The sequence below is a fragment of the Hyla sarda genome, unplaced genomic scaffold, assembly GCF_029499605.1.
Source record: "Hyla sarda isolate aHylSar1 unplaced genomic scaffold, aHylSar1.hap1 scaffold_1013, whole genome shotgun sequence".
NCBI classification, from domain to species: Eukaryota; Metazoa; Chordata; class Amphibia; order Anura; family Hylidae; genus Hyla; species Hyla sarda.
In genome coordinates, this window is record NW_026607632.1 from 82,369 (window position 1) to 100,683 (window position 18,315).

Consider the following 18,315-nt stretch of genomic DNA (forward strand, 5'->3'; position numbering starts at 1 on the left):
AAGGCAAAGACAAATGCTTCCAGCCATCCATTGCACTAATGGATTGGTCATCAGCTGGCTGTCTATGTCCCGCATCAATATAGACCAAAGTACAGAGGGTTAGGCTATGCTATTGTGCACCTACCTGATGCATCAGAAGGTGCGAGGCCCTTGCTAAATTCTGTGCACAGACTTTGAGATCTATGCTTTAGACTGTATCTAAACCTGCTCCAACATGGACTGACATTCTGGCCTACTTTCAGCCGATGCGACTTGTCTGTCGCTGAACAGTCGCTTTTTATGTATTCAGCACCTATGTATAATGTTGTAAAAATGCTCTAGAAGCTAAAGTCGCAGAAATGTCACACATATTTGGCCTGCAACTTTCTGTGCGACAAATTCAGACAGGAAAAATCAGTATAAATCCTTAGAAAATTATCCCCCAGTGTCTCCATCTGCTGGCGGTATTGAATAAGCATTGCTGCACTGATGGGGTATGCATTAGACGAAAAAAAAGAAGAAAAAGAAGAATAATACGCCCAGAAAAGAGGCGAAAAGGAGAAAAACGTAAAAAAACGTGAAAAAAAAGTAAGAGGAAGAGAAGGGAAAAAAAGGTGGAAATGGGTTTAAAAGTGATTTCGGCGGAGAAATATATATATATATATATATATATATATATATATATATATATATATGCGCACACACACACATAGATATAAACGTATTCTCCGTTGAGATATTGCAGCCGCTGCTGTGTCCAGGCCCAGGAGCCTTAGCACTGTGCTGTGATGTCACTCAATACCACTGACATCACTAGGTGTAAACAACATCTCTCCTTTGCTGTGTATGTGACTATGGAGCTGTTTGGTGATGTCGTCTATTACGGCCTTCATAGAAGCAACAGGAGATTGTTGCATCCATCTTGAACCCTCAGAACTACAGTGCTATGATGTCACTCACTTCCACAGGCCTTGCAGAGTGTAAACAACAACAACCCAGCTTTGTTGTGTATGTAACCAAAGGGATTTGTGATGTCACCTAGAACCTTCACAGCAGCGACAGCTTTATGAGGAGCATCAGCACTGCTCTGCCTGAGCAGAACCATCACCGCCATAGGTTGTCAAATAACCCGGATTTAACCCACACAGGTAAGTCCAATGGGGTGCAGGCATGTCCTCTATGCTTACAGCTTCCCGTGGGTGTTGGTTTGATACCGTTTGGGGACAGCCAAGGAGGCATCTGCAGGCAACAAAGGTAGGTGTGTGCTTGTGTGTGTGTTTCCTATGCAGATCCTAAGCCCAGTGTCACATGCAAGTAGGAGGAGTAAGAAGGGTTCCTGGCAAATCCGGGTTATGGATTGCATTTAAAAAGGCCCCGTGGGAGTGCAATGGGCCCCTGTCTTGCTGCTTAGCAATAATGGTATGGGTTTAGGTTCTGCTGTGTGTACTGGTGGTTGACTGCCCCCCAGCCCAGAGTGTGCATGGAAAATTGTCTGGCAGCCTCCCTGACAGCAAGCAGTGATAGTGCCCATGAAGGGGACCTTGTTGGGCCCGCCCCTTTCACGGTTATCGCTTCTCGGCCTTTTGGCTAAGATCAAGTGTAGTATCTGTTCTTATCAGTTTAATATCTGATACGTCCCCTATCTGGGGACCATATATTAAATGGATTTTTGAGAACGGGGGCCGATTTCGAAGCTTGCTTCCGTCGCCCTATGCATTGACCCGATATGGCAGTATCTTCGGGTACAGTGCACCACCCCCTTACAGGGTTAAAAAGAAAGATTCCTACTTTCATTGCTACCTGCTTGCTGGCTAGCCAGCTAGCCAGCCCTGTGGGCCTTGCTGCTGCTGCAGCCAATAAACAAAAGGTGGTGCTGCTGCTGCTTCTGCTGCTTCTGCTTCTGCTTGTGTCTGGCCCCTGTTGGAGCGTCCAGGCACAGGACTTCTGCTGCTGCTGACTAAATGGCCTCCTTAATTGGATCATTTGAGTAGCCAGCACACCTGTGCAGGTAGGGCATGACATGATAGGCAGCTGCCTTGATAGCGGGTGGGTGCTGAATGTTCCTAATTGACAAAATAAGATTAATGCTTATGAAGAAATATAAAATCTCATCCCTTCCCCAATATCGCGCCACACCCCTACCCCTTAATTCCCTGGTTGAACGTGATGGACATATGTCTTTTTTCGACCGTACTAACTATGTAACTATGTAACATAACATGGGGGGGGGGGGGTCTCCTGGCTGTTCACACAGGTGTGTCATTGCTGTACATTGACCATGCATTGCTTCTGTGGTATTGCAAAGGCAAAGACAAATGCTTCCAGCCATCCATTGCACTAATGGATTGGTCATCAGCTGGCTGTCTATGTCCCGCATCAATATAGACCAAAGTACAGAGGGTTAGGCTATGCTATTGTGCACCTACCTGATGCATCAGAAGGTGCGAGGCCCTTGCTAAATTCTGTGCACAGACTTTGAGATCTATGCTTTAGACTGTATCTAAACCTGCTCCAACATGGACTGACATTCTGGCCTACTTTCAGCCGATGCGACTTGTCTGTCGCTGAACAGTCGCTTTTTATGTATTCAGCACCTATGTATAATGTTGTAAAAATGCTCTAGAAGCTAAAGTCGCAGAAATGTCACACATATTTGGCCTGCAACTTTCTGTGCGACAAATTCAGACAGGAAAAATCAGTATAAATCCTTAGAAAATTATCCCCCAGTGTCTCCATCTGCTGGCGGTATTGAATAAGCATTGCTGCACTGATGGGGTATGCATTAGACGAAAAAAAAGAAGAAAAAGAAGAATAATACGCCCAGAAAAGAGGCGAAAAGGAGAAAAACGTAAAAAAACGTGAAAAAAAAGTAAGAGGAAGAGAAGGGAAAAAAAGGTGGAAATGGGTTTAAAAGTGATTTCGGCGGAGAAATATATATATATATATATATATATATGCGCACACACACACATAGATATAAACGTATTCTCCGTTGAGATATTGCAGCCGCTGCTGTGTCCAGGCCCAGGAGCCTTAGCACTGTGCTGTGATGTCACTCAATACCACTGACATCACTAGGTGTAAACAACATCTCTCCTTTGCTGTGTATGTGACTATGGAGCTGTTTGGTGATGTCGTCTATTACGGCCTTCATAGAAGCAACAGGAGATTGTTGCATCCATCTTGAACCCTCAGAACTACAGTGCTATGATGTCACTCACTTCCACAGGCCTTGCAGAGTGTAAACAACAACAACCCAGCTTTGTTGTGTATGTAACCAAAGGGATTTGTGATGTCACCTAGAACCTTCACAGCAGCGACAGCTTTATGAGGAGCATCAGCACTGCTCTGCCTGAGCAGAACCATCACCGCCATAGGTTGTCAAATAACCCGGATTTAACCCACACAGGTAAGTCCAATGGGGTGCAGGCATGTCCTCTATGCTTACAGCTTCCCGTGGGTGTTGGTTTGATACCGTTTGGGGACAGCCAAGGAGGCATCTGCAGGCAACAAAGGTAGGTGTGTGCTTGTGTGTGTGTTTCCTATGCAGATCCTAAGCCCAGTGTCACATGCAAGTAGGAGGAGTAAGAAGGGTTCCTGGCAAATCCGGGTTATGGATTGCATTTAAAAAGGCCCCGTGGGAGTGCAATGGGCCCCTGTCTTGCTGCTTAGCAATAATGGTATGGGTTTAGGTTCTGCTGTGTGTACTGGTGGTTGACTGCCCCCCAGCCCAGAGTGTGCATGGAAAATTGTCTGGCAGCCTCCCTGACAGCAAGCAGTGATAGTGCCCATGAAGGGGACCTTGTTGGGCCCGCCCCTTTCACGGTTATCGCTTCTCGGCCTTTTGGCTAAGATCAAGTGTAGTATCTGTTCTTATCAGTTTAATATCTGATACGTCCCCTATCTGGGGACCATATATTAAATGGATTTTTGAGAACGGGGGCCGATTTCGAAGCTTGCTTCCGTCGCCCTATGCATTGACCCGATATGGCAGTATCTTCGGGTACAGTGCACCACCCCCTTACAGGGTTAAAAAGAAAGATTCCTACTTTCATTGCTACCTGCTTGCTGGCTAGCCAGCTAGCCAGCCCTGTGGGCCTTGCTGCTGCTGCAGCCAATAAACAAAAGGTGGTGCTGCTGCTGCTTCTGCTGCTTCTGCTTCTGCTTGTGTCTGGCCCCTGTTGGAGCGTCCAGGCACAGGACTTCTGCTGCTGCTGACTAAATGGCCTCCTTAATTGGATCATTTGAGTAGCCAGCACACCTGTGCAGGTAGGGCATGACATGATAGGCAGCTGCCTTGATAGCGGGTGGGTGCTGAATGTTCCTAATTGACAAAATAAGATTAATGCTTATGAAGAAATATAAAATCTCATCCCTTCCCCAATATCGCGCCACACCCCTACCCCTTAATTCCCTGGTTGAACGTGATGGACATATGTCTTTTTTCGACCGTACTAACTATGTAACTATGTAACATAACATGGGGGGGGGGGGGTCTCCTGGCTGTTCACACAGGTGTGTCATTGCTGTACATTGACCATGCATTGCTTCTGTGGTATTGCAAAGGCAAAGACAAATGCTTCCAGCCATCCATTGCACTAATGGATTGGTCATCAGCTGGCTGTCTATGTCCCGCATCAATATAGACCAAAGTACAGAGGGTTAGGCTATGCTATTGTGCACCTACCTGATGCATCAGAAGGTGCGAGGCCCTTGCTAAATTCTGTGCACAGACTTTGAGATCTATGCTTTAGACTGTATCTAAACCTGCTCCAACATGGACTGACATTCTGGCCTACTTTCAGCCGATGCGACTTGTCTGTCGCTGAACAGTCGCTTTTTATGTATTCAGCACCTATGTATAATGTTGTAAAAATGCTCTAGAAGCTAAAGTCGCAGAAATGTCACACATATTTGGCCTGCAACTTTCTGTGCGACAAATTCAGACAGGAAAAATCAGTATAAATCCTTAGAAAATTATCCCCCAGTGTCTCCATCTGCTGGCGGTATTGAATAAGCATTGCTGCACTGATGGGGTATGCATTAGACGAAAAAAAAGAAGAAAAAGAAGAATAATACGCCCAGAAAAGAGGCGAAAAGGAGAAAAACGTAAAAAAACGTGAAAAAAAAGTAAGAGGAAGAGAAGGGAAAAAAAGGTGGAAATGGGTTTAAAAGTGATTTCGGCGGAGAAATATATATATATATATATATATATATATATATATATATATGCGCACACACACACATAGATATAAACGTATTCTCCGTTGAGATATTGCAGCCGCTGCTGTGTCCAGGCCCAGGAGCCTTAGCACTGTGCTGTGATGTCACTCAATACCACTGACATCACTAGGTGTAAACAACATCTCTCCTTTGCTGTGTATGTGACTATGGAGCTGTTTGGTGATGTCGTCTATTACGGCCTTCATAGAAGCAACAGGAGATTGTTGCATCCATCTTGAACCCTCAGAACTACAGTGCTATGATGTCACTCACTTCCACAGGCCTTGCAGAGTGTAAACAACAACAACCCAGCTTTGTTGTGTATGTAACCAAAGGGATTTGTGATGTCACCTAGAACCTTCACAGCAGCGACAGCTTTATGAGGAGCATCAGCACTGCTCTGCCTGAGCAGAACCATCACCGCCATAGGTTGTCAAATAACCCGGATTTAACCCACACAGGTAAGTCCAATGGGGTGCAGGCATGTCCTCTATGCTTACAGCTTCCCGTGGGTGTTGGTTTGATACCGTTTGGGGACAGCCAAGGAGGCATCTGCAGGCAACAAAGGTAGGTGTGTGCTTGTGTGTGTGTTTCCTATGCAGATCCTAAGCCCAGTGTCACATGCAAGTAGGAGGAGTAAGAAGGGTTCCTGGCAAATCCGGGTTATGGATTGCATTTAAAAAGGCCCCGTGGGAGTGCAATGGGCCCCTGTCTTGCTGCTTAGCAATAATGGTATGGGTTTAGGTTCTGCTGTGTGTACTGGTGGTTGACTGCCCCCCAGCCCAGAGTGTGCATGGAAAATTGTCTGGCAGCCTCCCTGACAGCAAGCAGTGATAGTGCCCATGAAGGGGACCTTGTTGGGCCCGCCCCTTTCACGGTTATCGCTTCTCGGCCTTTTGGCTAAGATCAAGTGTAGTATCTGTTCTTATCAGTTTAATATCTGATACGTCCCCTATCTGGGGACCATATATTAAATGGATTTTTGAGAACGGGGGCCGATTTCGAAGCTTGCTTCCGTCGCCCTATGCATTGACCCGATATGGCAGTATCTTCGGGTACAGTGCACCACCCCCTTACAGGGTTAAAAAGAAAGATTCCTACTTTCATTGCTACCTGCTTGCTGGCTAGCCAGCTAGCCAGCCCTGTGGGCCTTGCTGCTGCTGCAGCCAATAAACAAAAGGTGGTGCTGCTGCTGCTTCTGCTGCTTCTGCTTCTGCTTGTGTCTGGCCCCTGTTGGAGCGTCCAGGCACAGGACTTCTGCTGCTGCTGACTAAATGGCCTCCTTAATTGGATCATTTGAGTAGCCAGCACACCTGTGCAGGTAGGGCATGACATGATAGGCAGCTGCCTTGATAGCGGGTGGGTGCTGAATGTTCCTAATTGACAAAATAAGATTAATGCTTATGAAGAAATATAAAATCTCATCCCTTCCCCAATATCGCGCCACACCCCTACCCCTTAATTCCCTGGTTGAACGTGATGGACATATGTCTTTTTTCGACCGTACTAACTATGTAACTATGTAACATAACATGGGGGGGGGGGGGTCTCCTGGCTGTTCACACAGGTGTGTCATTGCTGTACATTGACCATGCATTGCTTCTGTGGTATTGCAAAGGCAAAGACAAATGCTTCCAGCCATCCATTGCACTAATGGATTGGTCATCAGCTGGCTGTCTATGTCCCGCATCAATATAGACCAAAGTACAGAGGGTTAGGCTATGCTATTGTGCACCTACCTGATGCATCAGAAGGTGCGAGGCCCTTGCTAAATTCTGTGCACAGACTTTGAGATCTATGCTTTAGACTGTATCTAAACCTGCTCCAACATGGACTGACATTCTGGCCTACTTTCAGCCGATGCGACTTGTCTGTCGCTGAACAGTCGCTTTTTATGTATTCAGCACCTATGTATAATGTTGTAAAAATGCTCTAGAAGCTAAAGTCGCAGAAATGTCACACATATTTGGCCTGCAACTTTCTGTGCGACAAATTCAGACAGGAAAAATCAGTATAAATCCTTAGAAAATTATCCCCCAGTGTCTCCATCTGCTGGCGGTATTGAATAAGCATTGCTGCACTGATGGGGTATGCATTAGACGAAAAAAAAGAAGAAAAAGAAGAATAATACGCCCAGAAAAGAGGCGAAAAGGAGAAAAACGTAAAAAAACGTGAAAAAAAAGTAAGAGGAAGAGAAGGGAAAAAAAGGTGGAAATGGGTTTAAAAGTGATTTCGGCGGAGAATATATATATATATATATATATATATATATATATATATATATATATGCGCACACACACACATAGATATAAACGTATTCTCCGTTGAGATATTGCAGCCGCTGCTGTGTCCAGGCCCAGGAGCCTTAGCACTGTGCTGTGATGTCACTCAATACCACTGACATCACTAGGTGTAAACAACATCTCTCCTTTGCTGTGTATGTGACTATGGAGCTGTTTGGTGATGTCGTCTATTACGGCCTTCATAGAAGCAACAGGAGATTGTTGCATCCATCTTGAACCCTCAGAACTACAGTGCTATGATGTCACTCACTTCCACAGGCCTTGCAGAGTGTAAACAACAACAACCCAGCTTTGTTGTGTATGTAACCAAAGGGATTTGTGATGTCACCTAGAACCTTCACAGCAGCGACAGCTTTATGAGGAGCATCAGCACTGCTCTGCCTGAGCAGAACCATCACCGCCATAGGTTGTCAAATAACCCGGATTTAACCCACACAGGTAAGTCCAATGGGGTGCAGGCATGTCCTCTATGCTTACAGCTTCCCGTGGGTGTTGGTTTGATACCGTTTGGGGACAGCCAAGGAGGCATCTGCAGGCAACAAAGGTAGGTGTGTGCTTGTGTGTGTGTTTCCTATGCAGATCCTAAGCCCAGTGTCACATGCAAGTAGGAGGAGTAAGAAGGGTTCCTGGCAAATCCGGGTTATGGATTGCATTTAAAAAGGCCCCGTGGGAGTGCAATGGGCCCCTGTCTTGCTGCTTAGCAATAATGGTATGGGTTTAGGTTCTGCTGTGTGTACTGGTGGTTGACTGCCCCCCAGCCCAGAGTGTGCATGGAAAATTGTCTGGCAGCCTCCCTGACAGCAAGCAGTGATAGTGCCCATGAAGGGGACCTTGTTGGGCCCGCCCCTTTCACGGTTATCGCTTCTCGGCCTTTTGGCTAAGATCAAGTGTAGTATCTGTTCTTATCAGTTTAATATCTGATACGTCCCCTATCTGGGGACCATATATTAAATGGATTTTTGAGAACGGGGGCCGATTTCGAAGCTTGCTTCCGTCGCCCTATGCATTGACCCGATATGGCAGTATCTTCGGGTACAGTGCACCACCCCCTTACAGGGTTAAAAAGAAAGATTCCTACTTTCATTGCTACCTGCTTGCTGGCTAGCCAGCTAGCCAGCCCTGTGGGCCTTGCTGCTGCTGCAGCCAATAAACAAAAGGTGGTGCTGCTGCTGCTTCTGCTGCTTCTGCTTCTGCTTGTGTCTGGCCCCTGTTGGAGCGTCCAGGCACAGGACTTCTGCTGCTGCTGACTAAATGGCCTCCTTAATTGGATCATTTGAGTAGCCAGCACACCTGTGCAGGTAGGGCATGACATGATAGGCAGCTGCCTTGATAGCGGGTGGGTGCTGAATGTTCCTAATTGACAAAATAAGATTAATGCTTATGAAGAAATATAAAATCTCATCCCTTCCCCAATATCGCGCCACACCCCTACCCCTTAATTCCCTGGTTGAACGTGATGGACATATGTCTTTTTTCGACCGTACTAACTATGTAACTATGTAACATAACATGGGGGGGGGGGGGGTCTCCTGGCTGTTCACACAGGTGTGTCATTGCTGTACATTGACCATGCATTGCTTCTGTGGTATTGCAAAGGCAAAGACAAATGCTTCCAGCCATCCATTGCACTAATGGATTGGTCATCAGCTGGCTGTCTATGTCCCGCATCAATATAGACCAAAGTACAGAGGGTTAGGCTATGCTATTGTGCACCTACCTGATGCATCAGAAGGTGCGAGGCCCTTGCTAAATTCTGTGCACAGACTTTGAGATCTATGCTTTAGACTGTATCTAAACCTGCTCCAACATGGACTGACATTCTGGCCTACTTTCAGCCGATGCGACTTGTCTGTCGCTGAACAGTCGCTTTTTATGTATTCAGCACCTATGTATAATGTTGTAAAAATGCTCTAGAAGCTAAAGTCGCAGAAATGTCACACATATTTGGCCTGCAACTTTCTGTGCGACAAATTCGACAGGAAAAATCAGTATAAATCCTTAGAAAATTATCCCCCAGTGTCTCCATCTGCTGGCGGTATTGAATAAGCATTGCTGCACTGATGGGGTATGCATTAGACGAAAAAAAAGAAGAAAAAGAAGAATAATACGCCCAGAAAAGAGGCGAAAAGGAGAAAAACGTAAAAAAACGTGAAAAAAAAGTAAGAGGAAGAGAAGGGAAAAAAAGGTGGAAATGGGTTTAAAAGTGATTTCGGCGGAGAAATATATATATATATATATATATATATATATATATATATATATATATATGCGCACACACACACATAGATATAAACGTATTCTCCGTTGAGATATTGCAGCCGCTGCTGTGTCCAGGCCCAGGAGCCTTAGCACTGTGCTGTGATGTCACTCAATACCACTGACATCACTAGGTGTAAACAACATCTCTCCTTTGCTGTGTATGTGACTATGGAGCTGTTTGGTGATGTCGTCTATTACGGCCTTCATAGAAGCAACAGGAGATTGTTGCATCCATCTTGAACCCTCAGAACTACAGTGCTATGATGTCACTCACTTCCACAGGCCTTGCAGAGTGTAAACAACAACAACCCAGCTTTGTTGTGTATGTAACCAAAGGGATTTGTGATGTCACCTAGAACCTTCACAGCAGCGACAGCTTTATGAGGAGCATCAGCACTGCTCTGCCTGAGCAGAACCATCACCGCCATAGGTTGTCAAATAACCCGGATTTAACCCACACAGGTAAGTCCAATGGGGTGCAGGCATGTCCTCTATGCTTACAGCTTCCCGTGGGTGTTGGTTTGATACCGTTTGGGGACAGCCAAGGAGGCATCTGCAGGCAACAAAGGTAGGTGTGTGCTTGTGTGTGTGTTTCCTATGCAGATCCTAAGCCCAGTGTCACATGCAAGTAGGAGGAGTAAGAAGGGTTCCTGGCAAATCCGGGTTATGGATTGCATTTAAAAAGGCCCCGTGGGAGTGCAATGGGCCCCTGTCTTGCTGCTTAGCAATAATGGTATGGGTTTAGGTTCTGCTGTGTGTACTGGTGGTTGACTGCCCCCCAGCCCAGAGTGTGCATGGAAAATTGTCTGGCAGCCTCCCTGACAGCAAGCAGTGATAGTGCCCATGAAGGGGACCTTGTTGGGCCCGCCCCTTTCACGGTTATCGCTTCTCGGCCTTTTGGCTAAGATCAAGTGTAGTATCTGTTCTTATCAGTTTAATATCTGATACGTCCCCTATCTGGGGACCATATATTAAATGGATTTTTGAGAACGGGGGCCGATTTCGAAGCTTGCTTCCGTCGCCCTATGCATTGACCCGATATGGCAGTATCTTCGGGTACAGTGCACCACCCCCTTACAGGGTTAAAAAGAAAGATTCCTACTTTCATTGCTACCTGCTTGCTGGCTAGCCAGCTAGCCAGCCCTGTGGGCCTTGCTGCTGCTGCAGCCAATAAACAAAAGGTGGTGCTGCTGCTGCTTCTGCTGCTTCTGCTTCTGCTTGTGTCTGGCCCCTGTTGGAGCGTCCAGGCACAGGACTTCTGCTGCTGCTGACTAAATGGCCTCCTTAATTGGATCATTTGAGTAGCCAGCACACCTGTGCAGGTAGGGCATGACATGATAGGCAGCTGCCTTGATAGCGGGTGGGTGCTGAATGTTCCTAATTGACAAAATAAGATTAATGCTTATGAAGAAATATAAAATCTCATCCCTTCCCCAATATCGCGCCACACCCCTACCCCTTAATTCCCTGGTTGAACGTGATGGACATATGTCTTTTTTCGACCGTACTAACTATGTAACTATGTAACATAACATGGGGGGGGGGGGGGGGGTCTCCTGGCTGTTCACACAGGTGTGTCATTGCTGTACATTGACCATGCATTGCTTCTGTGGTATTGCAAAGGCAAAGACAAATGCTTCCAGCCATCCATTGCACTAATGGATTGGTCATCAGCTGGCTGTCTATGTCCCGCATCAATATAGACCAAAGTACAGAGGGTTAGGCTATGCTATTGTGCACCTACCTGATGCATCAGAAGGTGCGAGGCCCTTGCTAAATTCTGTGCACAGACTTTGAGATCTATGCTTTAGACTGTATCTAAACCTGCTCCAACATGGACTGACATTCTGGCCTACTTTCAGCCGATGCGACTTGTCTGTCGCTGAACAGTCGCTTTTTATATATTCAGCACCTATGTATAATGTTGTAAAAATGCTCTAGAAGCTAAAGTCGCAGAAATGTCACACATATTTGGCCTGCAACTTTCTGTGCGACAAATTCAGACAGGAAAAATCAGTATAAATCCTTAGAAAATTATCCCCCAGTGTCTCCATCTGCTGGCGGTATTGAATAAGCATTGCTGCACTGATGGGGTATGCATTAGACGAAAAAAAAGAAGAAAAAGAAGAATAATACGCCCAGAAAAGAGGCGAAAAGGAGAAAAACGTAAAAAAACGTGAAAAAAAAGTAAGAGGAAGAGAAGGGAAAAAAAGGTGGAAATGGGTTTAAAAGTGATTTCGGCGGAGAATATATATATATATATATATATATATATATATATATATATATATATGCGCACACACACACATAGATATAAACGTATTCTCCGTTGAGATATTGCAGCCGCTGCTGTGTCCAGGCCCAGGAGCCTTAGCACTGTGCTGTGATGTCACTCAATACCACTGACATCACTAGGTGTAAACAACATCTCTCCTTTGCTGTGTATGTGACTATGGAGCTGTTTGGTGATGTCGTCTATTACGGCCTTCATAGAAGCAACAGGAGATTGTTGCATCTATCTTGAACCCTCAGAACTACAGTGCTATGATGTCACTCACTTCCACAGGCCTTGCAGAGTGTAAACAACAACAACCCAGCTTTGTTGTGTATGTAACCAAAGGGATTTGTGATGTCACCTAGAACCTTCACAGCAGCGACAGCTTTATGAGGAGCATCAGCACTGCTCTGCCTGAGCAGAACCATCACCGCCATAGGTTGTCAAATAACCCGGATTTAACCCACACAGGTAAGTCCAATGGGGTGCAGGCATGTCCTCTATGCTTACAGCTTCCCGTGGGTGTTGGTTTGATACCGTTTGGGGACAGCCAAGGAGGCATCTGCAGGCAACAAAGGTAGGTGTGTGCTTGTGTGTGTGTTTCCTATGCAGATCCTAAGCCCAGTGTCACATGCAAGTAGGAGGAGTAAGAAGGGTTCCTGGCAAATCCGGGTTATGGATTGCATTTAAAAAGGCCCCGTGGGAGTGCAATGGGCCCCTGTCTTGCTGCTTAGCAATAATGGTATGGGTTTAGGTTCTGCTGTGTGTACTGGTGGTTGACTGCCCCCCAGCCCAGAGTGTGCATGGAAAATTGTCTGGCAGCCTCCCTGACAGCAAGCAGTGATAGTGCCCATGAAGGGGACCTTGTTGGGCCCGCCCCTTTCACGGTTATCGCTTCTCGGCCTTTTGGCTAAGATCAAGTGTAGTATCTGTTCTTATCAGTTTAATATCTGATACGTCCCCTATCTGGGGACCATATATTAAATGGATTTTTGAGAACGGGGGCCGATTTCGAAGCTTGCTTCCGTCGCCCTATGCATTGACCCGATATGGCAGTATCTTCGGGTACAGTGCACCACCCCCTTACAGGGTTAAAAAGAAAGATTCCTACTTTCATTGCTACCTGCTTGCTGGCTAGCCAGCTAGCCAGCCCTGTGGGCCTTGCTGCTGCTGCAGCCAATAAACAAAAGGTGGTGCTGCTGCTGCTTCTGCTGCTTCTGCTTCTGCTTGTGTCTGGCCCCTGTTGGAGCGTCCAGGCACAGGACTTCTGCTGCTGCTGACTAAATGGCCTCCTTAATTGGATCATTTGAGTAGCCAGCACACCTGTGCAGGTAGGGCATGACATGATAGGCAGCTGCCTTGATAGCGGGTGGGTGCTGAATGTTCCTAATTGACAAAATAAGATTAATGCTTATGAAGAAATATAAAATCTCATCCCTTCCCCAATATCGCGCCACACCCCTACCCCTTAATTCCCTGGTTGAACGTGATGGACATATGTCTTTTTTCGACCGTACTAACTATGTAACTATGTAACATAACATGGGGGGGGGGGGGGGGTCTCCTGGCTGTTCACACAGGTGTGTCATTGCTGTACATTGACCATGCATTGCTTCTGTGGTATTGCAAAGGCAAAGACAAATGCTTCCAGCCATCCATTGCACTAATGGATTGGTCATCAGCTGGCTGTCTATGTCCCGCATCAATATAGACCAAAGTACAGAGGGTTAGGCTATGCTATTGTGCACCTACCTGATGCATCAGAAGGTGCGAGGCCCTTGCTAAATTCTGTGCACAGACTTTGAGATCTATGCTTTAGACTGTATCTAAACCTGCTCCAACATGGACTGACATTCTGGCCTACTTTCAGCCGATGCGACTTGTCTGTCGCTGAACAGTCGCTTTTTATATATTCAGCACCTATGTATAATGTTGTAAAAATGCTCTAGAAGCTAAAGTCGCAGAAATGTCACACATATTTGGCCTGCAACTTTCTGTGCGACAAATTCAGACAGGAAAAATCAGTATAAATCCTTAGAAAATTATCCCCCAGTGTCTCCATCTGCTGGCGGTATTGAATAAGCATTGCTGCACTGATGGGGTATGCATTAGACGAAAAAAAAGAAGAAAAAGAAGAATAATACGCCCAGAAAAGAGGCGAAAAGGAGAAAAACGTAAAAAAACGTGAAAAAAAAGTAAGAGGAAGAGAAGGGAAAAAAAGGTGGAAATGGGTTTAAAAGTGATTTCGGCGGAGAAATATATATATATATATATATATATATATATATATATATATATATATGCGCACACACACACATAGATATAAACGTATTCTCCGTTGAGATATTGCAGCCGCTGCTGTGTCCAGGCCCAGGAGCCTTAGCACTGTGCTGTGATGTCACTCAATACCACTGACATCACTAGGTGTAAACAACATCTCTCCTTTGCTGTGTATGTGACTATGGAGCTGTTTGGTGATGTCGTCTATTACGGCCTTCATAGAAGCAACAGGAGATTGTTGCATCCATCTTGAACCCTCAGAACTACAGTGCTATGATGTCACTCACTTCCACAGGCCTTGCAGAGTGTAAACAACAACAACCCAGCTTTGTTGTGTATGTAACCAAAGGGATTTGTGATGTCACCTAGAACCTTCACAGCAGCGACAGCTTTATGAGGAGCATCAGCACTGCTCTGCCTGAGCAGAACCATCACCGCCATAGGTTGTCAAATAACCCGGATTTAACCCACACAGGTAAGTCCAATGGGGTGCAGGCATGTCCTCTATGCTTACAGCTTCCCGTGGGTGTTGGTTTGATACCGTTTGGGGACAGCCAAGGAGGCATCTGCAGGCAACAAAGGTAGGTGTGTGCTTGTGTGTGTGTTTCCTATGCAGATCCTAAGCCCAGTGTCACATGCAAGTAGGAGGAGTAAGAAGGGTTCCTGGCAAATCCGGGTTATGGATTGCATTTAAAAAGGCCCCGTGGGAGTGCAATGGGCCCTGTCTTGCTGCTTAGCAATAATGGTATGGGTTTAGGTTCTGCTGTGTGTACTGGTGGTTGACTGCCCCCCAGCCCAGAGTGTGCATGGAAAATTGTCTGGCAGCCTCCCTGACAGCAAGCAGTGATAGTGCCCATGAAGGGGACCTTGTTGGGTCCGCCCCTTTCACGGTTATCGCTTCTCGGCCTTTTGGCTAAGATCAAGTGTAGTAATACAGGAGATCTGGTCAGAAGGTACTCGGGTACCCCTCTCCTCGGCCTTGTGGGATCGCCCAGGTTTATTGCCTGGGCTTCACCCACTTGTTGCTATTGGGGAGAGGGCCTAGTCCCAGGGTAACGAGTAGCGATCGCCTCTCAAGACCTTCGGGTGGAGAGAGGTTAGAACCATGGATGATGATCCGGATCCAGGTTCTGTGCCGGCATACGCAAGGATCAAAAACACCGTGAGAGTCATTCTCACGGATGATACCAAAAGGGCGGACGATTTGAAATTCGTAGTAGAGGACGTGCTCGGAGGAGTTTTCGGAATACAGAAGGGCGAGATATTGGCAATCCAGGACTACCCGAAGCGTAAAATTTTTGATGTGACGTTCACACAAAATGGCATCCACAGAGATTTTGTTACCAGAGCTGCTGCGAGTAAAGACAAAAAGCTTCAGGGTGTCCGGATTATTGAGCACGTTCTAGACGATATTAAGCTGGTGGTAGTAAAGATGTATTCCCCTTTCGCCAACCTACACGATGTTGAGTTGTTTTTACAAGTCTATTTTAGTAAGGTTGAGTGCAGAGGAAAAATCATGAACAGCTGTGGCATCTGGACATCTAAGTGGAGATTTCAGGTTACATGCAAAAAAGATGACAGATTGCCAGGGGGAATACAACTACCACCAGCTCGTTTTAAAATAAATAATATGTGTGGCGACCTCTTTTATGCGGGGATGCCAAGCTACTGCAGGAAGTGTCACAGATATGGACACACAAAAGAAAACTGTGAAAGTACATGCAAAAAATGTGGTAGCACACAGCACGAGACAGAGAAATGCACAAGAGGAGGGAGGTGCAATTTCTGTCAACAATTCGGTCACCTTTTCTCCTCTTGTCCCCACAGACATAGGACGGAGCAGCAGTGGCAACCCTGGAGGCAGCAAGGACAGCAACCGGGACACCAGCCGAGGCAAGCAGAGCCAGTGATTACCCCCCCACAAGAGGTAAGCGGTGAGATGGAGAAGGAGAAAGACCCCCCTCAGGCAAAAGGAGGGGACTCTAAAGAGCAGAGGATGGCCAAAAAACGTGCAAGTGGTGAAAAAACTGGCCCCCAGGAGCATGCTGGGTTAAGAGAGGAGCGGACGGCGGCCGAATCCGCTCCTCAGCAACCTCTGGCTCAGGGTCCCCCTGAGAGCGATGATCCGGGTGGAGAGGTGAAGGTTAAAAGGCGGAGGGGCTCCAGAAGACTCTATTCGGAGGCGGTCCAGGGGGAGCCGATGGAAGTACCTGCGGATGCAGGGAACCCAAGTGACGTTCCTCCACAGGTCCCCATAGGGGATACCCCCCCTCCTCCCTGCCAGGAGGAGGTTTCAGGGGTGACCGTCTCTGAGGTACCAGAGACGGAACTAAGTGAACACCCGACCCCTATGGAGGGGCAAGAGGTGGAAGAACCCAATGAGTCTGGAGCCCTGATTGCCAGGATGCCCGAGAACAACTATGCCTCAATCATGATGGAGGAGGGGGGTCGGCTGAGTGATGGTGCCTCCTCTCCTGCTTCCTCTATGCGTACAATTGAGTCAGATTTTGGGGGGTATGAGGCTTCGGAGGGGGAATCAGAGGTGTAAGACGTTTTCTTGTACATTCCCATGGCTGAGTTGTCCGGTCTGTCCTTGAACGTGAGAAGTGTGAGCGCCAGAGTAAGAAGGGTTGCCCTATTTAATTACTTGTCGGTTTTTGCTGCTTCCGTCCTTTTCCTGCAGGAATGTGGCATCCCGCACAGATTAAATTATAAAGAATATGAAGATGATTGGGTGCACGGTCCATCAGTCTGGTCTGGATCAAATGAGTCCAGATCAGCAGGGGTCGCCATACTTTTTAAAGGGAACGTTTTAATTGAGAGTTTTAACGAAATTTTACCAGGCAGAATTTTATTGGTCAGCGCTTTTATTAATGGTATTAAATGGCAGTTTTTAAATTTTTATGGTTCTCCTGATAAGAATGAAAGAATAAAAATGTTGGAGATTTTACCCCTTTTTATTAACAATTCTAGTCCTCTTGTTTTATCAGGTGATTTTAATTGTATTTTAAGGGGAGAACGCCGTTTTTCGAACGCAGTGAGTAGGAACTATGATAAGACGTCTTTTATGTTAAAAAACTTGATTTTAGATTTTAATCTCACTGATGTTTTTAAAAAATGTAATTTTAACGTACCAGAGGAAGACGGTGTTACCTGGAGCAATGCAAGCTGTAGCTCCAGGATAGATTTTATTTTTTGTTCTTATCAAGTACTGCCTTTTAACTGTGATCTTTTTACCAATGTTTTTTCTGACCATAAATTATTGTATTTTAAAGTTAAAAGTGATTTTAAAAGGAGAACTGGTAGGAATGCCTGGAAGTTAAACGTGTCCCTTTTAGAAGATCCGCAGGTTTTATCAGATTTTATCACCTTTTACAAGGAATGCAGACGAGTAAAAGACCCCAACACTCCCACCAGTATCTGGTGGGAAAAAATGAAACTAAAAATAAAAGAATTTTTTATCCGTGTTGGGGTTAGGAAAGCTAAAGAAAAACGTGAATTTTATAATATCCTAAATACTCGTCTGCAAACCCTGTACAAATTCAGAGCACATGGGATGGAGGTGGAGAAGGAGGTACATGATCTTAAAAAAGAAATAACTAAGTGCCTGGAGCAGAAAGGAAAAGAAATTATCTTTAGGTCTCGAATACAGCATCTTGAGGAAAACGAGACCTGCTCCAGGTATTTTTTTAAGAAAATACATGAAAATAGAAGGTTAATAGAAAACATTGAAGGAGTGAATGATGTACAGGGTATTTTAAAAAAGGTGCAAGAGTTTTATGCGGATCTTTTTAATGTAAAACACATTGATGAATGTTTTATGAATGACTCGTTAAAGGAGATCACCAATTTTTTAGATCCTGTCTCACAGTCTTTTTTATTGCAGAATATTTCAGAGCAGGAGATTTTAGAGACCGTCAAGAGTTTTAAAACAGGTAAAGTGCCTGGGCCGGATGGTATACCCATTGAATTTTATGTTACTTTTTATGGTATTTT

General features: G+C 45.8%; 6 non-coding genes and 1 pseudogene across 6 annotated transcripts; all 7 read left to right on the plus strand.

Annotated features, from left to right (window-relative positions):
* Positions 1-1,546: 1,546 nt before the first annotated feature.
* On the plus strand, positions 1,547-1,737 carry LOC130298723 (U2 spliceosomal RNA). The gene has a single exon (XR_008850031.1). It is a non-coding gene; the product is annotated as a U2 spliceosomal RNA (small nuclear RNA).
* A 2,070-nt stretch (positions 1,738-3,807) lies between these two features.
* LOC130298724 (U2 spliceosomal RNA) lies at positions 3,808-3,998 on the plus strand. Its single transcript, XR_008850032.1, has one exon. It is a non-coding gene; the product is annotated as a U2 spliceosomal RNA (small nuclear RNA).
* A 2,084-nt stretch (positions 3,999-6,082) lies between these two features.
* LOC130298725 (U2 spliceosomal RNA) lies at positions 6,083-6,273 on the plus strand. The gene has a single exon (XR_008850033.1). It is a non-coding gene; the product is annotated as a U2 spliceosomal RNA (small nuclear RNA).
* Positions 6,274-8,362: 2,089 nt separating this feature from the next.
* LOC130298726 (U2 spliceosomal RNA) lies at positions 8,363-8,553 on the plus strand. The gene has a single exon (XR_008850034.1). It is a non-coding gene; the product is annotated as a U2 spliceosomal RNA (small nuclear RNA).
* Positions 8,554-10,645: 2,092 nt separating this feature from the next.
* LOC130298727 (U2 spliceosomal RNA) lies at positions 10,646-10,836 on the plus strand. Its single transcript, XR_008850035.1, has one exon. It is a non-coding gene; the product is annotated as a U2 spliceosomal RNA (small nuclear RNA).
* Positions 10,837-12,929: 2,093 nt separating this feature from the next.
* LOC130298729 (U2 spliceosomal RNA) lies at positions 12,930-13,120 on the plus strand. The gene has a single exon (XR_008850037.1). It is a non-coding gene; the product is annotated as a U2 spliceosomal RNA (small nuclear RNA).
* A 2,092-nt stretch (positions 13,121-15,212) lies between these two features.
* Positions 15,213-15,345, plus strand: LOC130298693 (U2 spliceosomal RNA; annotated as a pseudogene).
* The last annotated feature ends 2,970 nt before the right edge of the window (positions 15,346-18,315 follow it).